This window comes from Ctenocephalides felis, unplaced genomic scaffold (genome assembly GCF_003426905.1).
Source record: "Ctenocephalides felis isolate EL2017-DRISC unplaced genomic scaffold, ASM342690v1 CF-g0.4_SCAFFOLD_01170, whole genome shotgun sequence".
Lineage (NCBI taxonomy): Eukaryota > Metazoa > Arthropoda > Insecta > Siphonaptera > Pulicidae > Ctenocephalides > Ctenocephalides felis.
This window is the reverse complement of record NW_020537324.1, coordinates 12,017,354-12,023,901: the sequence shown is the minus strand read 5'-3', so window position 1 is coordinate 12,023,901 and position 6,548 is coordinate 12,017,354.

The following is a 6,548-nucleotide window of genomic DNA, read 5'->3' as shown; positions in this document are numbered from 1 at the left end:
GAGGTAAATCAGGATTTGAACCTGAATCCTTGTGATTGCAATACTGAGGCTTTCAAGCACTTATCGATTTGTATGTATGTATTTAAATTATTAGTTATATTTCTATAAACTCACTTGATTACTTTTTCAACCAACACAAAAAGTGGGGTACCACCATTGAGTAAGCTCTATTTTGGTTTTAACTTTGCATATTGTTATTCAAAATTACTAAATATTTTTGGCATTATAAAAATAGATTATAATTGCATCTTGAAAAATAAATAAAAATCTGGTTAATATTTAAAATATTTTAATTATTTTAATTAACACTCCATTATTAATTTTTTTTATGTAAATATTTTTTAAACAAATAACTATAAGTAATTTTTAATTTCTGACATTTAATAGTATTTTTAAACAAAATCGAGTATAAATATATATATATATATATATATATATATATATATATATACTAGATGAGCCGACAGACGTTCTATTTTTTTATAACCTATACTGATATTTATCGTTAATGCCTCAAATATTTTCAATGTCAAACAATGTTAAGTTTTTGTAATTTTTACCATTTATTTCTACTTTCTAACTATATTTCTATAAATCAAAAAATCCTAAAAAAATTCCTTAACAAACGTCAGAAAGATTTATGAAAATTCGAATAATCGTTTAGGTTTATCCCTATATATATATTTTGTACTACTTATCATTTTTATTCACTTTTACAAAATCATACTTATATGGATGAAAAAATAAATTTTTTTTATTCATTACTTTTGTTACGTTGCAATTATTTTTTATATATCATTTTTTCTAATTATTCAATTCCAATCTGATTTTTCCAACAAAAACATGTAGTAATTGTTATGACTATTTTGTATAAAGTTAGAGCAAAAATAATAGAGATTACCCAGTGGAAAACTTTTTTTTTGTTGATTGAATAAATATTTCTAAACTAATAATAAGTGACGTAATAGATGATAAAACGCATAATGATGGTAAACTACTACTAATAATAAAGAAGCGTAATATTCAGATATTGCTGTATATTTTTTATATTTCTATATAGTTTTGATTCAGTCCAGTCCAGTATTTATTATTTATTTCATAGTTTTGATCAATAATCACAACTTAAGAGACCTATAAGCAGTTGTGATGATTTTTCTGAATATCGTAGCCTTTTCATAGGGCAACCCAACGGTTGACGTGTCTCTATTACCTCAATCAATGTTTTCTTGGAAATTTTCTTTTTCCAATTATTTTGTAATAACTAATTTCATATAATACGATTGATATAATCTGTTTTACGCGTTCGCACGTCATATTATCGCTTGGCTCCTGTTGAAAATAAAAAAGACGAAATAAACAATGTTATACTTCAAAACAAAATGTATATAGGCGTCCTTGAATTGGCCCAGAAGCACGTGTAGCTCCTGTCGTCACGGCGACCGTACGTCATGAGTAATTTGTATGTATTTGGCTGCTGGAAGTTTTGGTAGATAGAGAACCTTTTGATGTAAATTCCGTAGAATCCCGTGAAGAAGATCATGGTTAATATAATTTCTCGCATAATACGCCACTTTGAAGCGTTTTTGGTCTATCTGTCTTAATACGCTTTCTCGCTTAAGAGGTGTTTTTGGTCCAGTCTTTAGAAAATCGCCTTCACGGTCTTTACTGTATATATGCTTCGTTGTTTTAAATGCTTAAGATATTTATAAATATTGCTATGTGATTTTTTTGGGGAGAAAATTTTCCTTTCTTCTTTTTTATGTCACACAATTATGATATATTTTTTATATTCATTCAGAATTTATTATTGTTTACAAAAACTATACCTACAGGTAAATATCTGTAGTATAAAACGTTATGTGCATATTTATATTTATTTTTATGCATAAGATATTTGATTATTTTATTTTATTAAAATACAATCTGTTTTTATGCAAAAACATGAAGTAATTTTGAGGATAAATGTAAAGTACCGAATTTTAGTTCTGAAAGGTGATTATCCAATAGTAAGTTTTTCCGATTTTGGTAAATTCAATTTTGGAGTATTGGGAAGTAAAATTAATATAATAAATTTTTGAATAAAACCAGTTAATATAATAACTAACTAGTAAATTCAAAATAAAAATAATTTTCATTAGAATACATAATTTTGTTAAGAATATGGAGTTATTTTTTTGATTATCGACTGGGTTTTGTGAAATTTGTGATCATCTTTTACTCTAATTTTAAATATATTTATAGATAAAATTACAAACTATTGTAAAATGTATTCATTTGTAAAACATTTAAAATAGTTATTTTGGGAATAAATGGAAATTATCTAATTAAAGTTCTGAAAGGATACCCCAGCACTAAGCTTTTTCGATTTTGATAATTGCATTAATTTGTGAAATCTTAGGAAGTAAAATTAACATGATAGATTTTAAATTTAATTATATAAAATATAACTAACAAACTCATAACATAAATAATTGTCATTAAAATAAATAATTGTGTGGACAATATGGACAGTTTTCTAGTCCATCGACTGGGACCTTTATTTAGGTCGATTATTGTCGAAATTTGTGAACTTTTTCTACTTTATTCCTGAAAATACGTTATAGATATAAGTATAAACAATTGAAAAATGTATTAATTTTATGTAAATAAACAATTAGTTTGAGGATTAATATAAATTATCTAATTTAAGTTTTGAAAGATTACTGGTAACCTTTGTAGAGTAAACTTATGCTTTTTCGATTTTGATAAATTAAATTAAATTACGAAGTTTTAGAAAGTAAAATTAACACATTAAATTTCAAATTAAATAAGTAAATATAACTAACAAACTCATAACATAAATAATTGTCATTAGAATAAATAATTTTGTGAAGAATATGGACAGTTTTCTAGTTTATCGATAGGGTTCTTTATTTAGGGCGATTATTGCCAAAATTTGTGAAATTTTTCTACTCTCTTCTTGAAAATATTTCAAGTTACCCAGTAGTAAGCCTTTACATTTTTGGTAAATAAAATTTAATTGTGAATAAAAATTAAATTAATAAATTTCAAATAAAATGAGTAAATATAATGAATCGCAAATTAAAAATAATTGTGTAATGGAATTTTGGCAGTTTTCTAATCGTTTATTGCAGTGGGTCTTCAATAAATTTCTGAATATTGGGATCTTATCTGACTATCTGCTCCTATCTAACATTATTAAACAGAGTCAGATATAACTACTTTTAGTAAATTTCTAGTAAAAATATTCAAAAACTATTATTAAGATTATTAAAAACGATTTAAAATGGGTTTAGCACAAACTGATAGCGCAAACATAATTTTCTTACTCAATAAATTAATAATGATATAGCCTATCATAGATGATATATCAAAATAAGATAGGGTATAGTTACCTCTTCTAATTTTTATACAAAGTAGTTGAATTTCTATAAAATCCCTGTACATAGTTGAAATAATTAAATTTCGAGTAAAGTGTTCACGGACTATTTCTCTAAATTCTCGGAGCGCACGTGTAGATCGCTTCTTATTATTATTAGAATTATTCTAACAAAGCGGGTGATTCATAAAAGCTTCTAATTATTACAGGTGAACCCGGATTAGCCATCAAAAACCGATTATTTTGAATACCTCACACGTTAATTATCATTTGCGTTAATTATCAGAAAATGAGATGACGGATGATTAGGAAAAAAAGTTTTAAATTTTATGAATTACATCATAAACTGACTATGTATCGTATAGTATATGCTCGATATATGTACTAATATTCACATGCATAAGGGTTTTTATTATAATTGTAAAGTAATACATAGGTAAATATATGCTAATTAGATATTTTATCTTTTATAATTTTTTATAAATTATGTTACACAATAACGCATTTTACTTTAAAAAAATATTTTTATTTATTTAAGTTGAATGTATATTTTGATCTTGCATTTCTCCCTAAATAACGTAAAATTGAATTTGTAAACAACGTTTTATAATTAAAGAATCACGCATAATGTTGATGAAAAGGTGTCGCTTAACAAAAGGTCAAGATTGAAAAAAGAAATGTAAATGTAAAAATATAAAACACAAGCACTCGAAAATTAATTTCACAACATAATTTCAAGGATTTGATTCATTTTAAAGTTGCGTAGGTACTCAAAAAGCTTGAACCGATATGTTACCATTTTATTTTGCCAAAATCGATAAAATGAAAGAAACGGAATATAATAAATTAAGCTAATTGAAAATAATATATTTATTAAATACTACTGATGAAATCAATTATAGATATAAAAGTATCTAATATCTATTTTATCAACAGATTAAATCTTTCCGTTAATGATAATGATTCATCGATTTACAAATGTTCTCTATAGAAATTCGAAGAAGCCATACGTCACGTTCAATGGCCTAATGATGAATTTGTGGTTGGTCCTATGTGTATCTAAAATGTAATAATAATTTGTAAGATTAGGGGACATATACCTTACACGGCACGTGTCTCTTTTACGCGCCGTGTGACCGTAAGCTCAAGTACTCACACCTAGAATTGTCTTGGGGAAAGGATATCTGGTGATGGAGATCATTTTTCAAATGCAATAACTTTGTAATATATAATTAAATAGGTACCTGATTTATTAGTCAAGGATTTGTTATTAATTTATTTGTGTTATGAACAGAATTTGTTAAAAATACATGTCACTTTACATATTTCGTTTTATTTTTACTATGTCATCACTATTTTTTTTCTTTTTCAAGATGCAATTTTGTTTTTTATATTACTAAAAACAATTAGTAATTAAATAATTATAAAGAATAATTTGCAATAATAAATTATAAAGAATAATTTGCAAAGTTGATGGCGCATGGCATCATGCCTTAAGCAAATTGCTGGAACTTCCCGTACCAAAAATTATTATTTTTTAAAAAAGATTAACATTTTTGAAATTTCGAGAAACTATAAATTCTCTCTTCAGTAAAATGTTTTTTCGCTCCTAAAAAATCGGACGCTCCGTTCTCTTAAAAACTGAGTTACCGTTTTTGGCACTTTTTGCCCCATATCTTCGGAACGGCTAGACCTGCCTTCGCCAAAAACTAATCAGCACGTCTCCTTACCAATCGCTTCATCCGTGTTCCCGAAATCGTCGACGAAAATTTGTATCCGCACACACACACACATACATCCATTTTTTCTAAGATATGCCAAAATGTTCAGAAGGGTTTGAAACGTAAAGATATATAAAAAATTTCATTTTCGATTTTTTTTTGCGATTACTATAACTTGCCCTACGGGAAGTTAATAAAATGGTATCTTCTTTATTATTATTATTATTTTTTTGTGAATCACTGATAACGAAATAGGTAAAATGTGTTTCAAAGATACTTAATTTTTTATCCACAAAAACGATTAAAGACACAAAAATTATTTTTATTAAAACGAATGCTCATATTTTTCAAGGATTGTCTTCAACCAGTTAACTGTGATTGACGAATATGCTCTTGAAGAAAAAATAGAAGAATTTTGCCTTTAGTAGCAGAATTGACGATTATAAACGTCATGCGTATTAATATCAGACCCTTGATCTTCAGATTGGCAATTTTAAAGAAGAAAAATACAAAACGTAGTTTCAAGCTTCCGATATTTTTGGGATATTTTCAGCTTTAAGTAGTATTTTACTTAAAAACAACTTAGAATCTGACGACACAGAGCATTTCAATGAGTATGCCACAGTTAACTGGTTAGTATTTCCCTAGTCCCTGGTATCAAGCAGTCTGATATCGAATTTCCACTTGAGGCTATAGATCTCAAATTTAATTTCAAGTGAAAAAAGAGTAGTTAACAGAGTTGTCTAATCGTAGAAAACAACATAATGTAAGTTAGCAAGTAAAGACACTGATTGTCCTGGCCTGCTTTAATTCTAATACATCAGGCAAGATACTTTTGCTAGTGAGTTTTTAGAAATTCTGTGAAAGTTAAATTATGTTAAAAATCTTGTAATTACTAATTCATCAAATTTTTCCTGTCAAATACAGATCAAAGAATGAGAAGTTCTTATTGCTGTTAAAAATATCAATAATAAGCTATTGAATTTAATGTCTGATAATACGTTGTTATGGCAACTGACCAGAACAGTTGAATTATGCTATTTTTATCAACTGTTGATAGAAAATGTTGAGCACGAAAGATTATTGTAAAATTGAAGTTGAAAGACAGTTTCAAGTACATGTCCTAAAACTAGTTGTGTTTTAACCACTTAACCATAATTAAGACCATCTTGAAATCAACACACCTAGAAAGCCTATTAGCACAAAAAACAAAACCGACCCACCAGGTATAAAATCCGAGAACAATAAAACACTCGAACCACCATCTCTTAACCTTCATTATATTTTCTCAAATAATTCATTCTTCAATTTTTGACTCTCCTCTCGCCCGAATTCAACCTCCATGCTTGCGGTCTCCGAAAACCCTACGCTTTCCGCGGGCGCCCTACGAGCCTGCTACGCTGTCAACCCCCGCCCACGTGTAGCTCTGTGTCAAGGACGTCGATCCC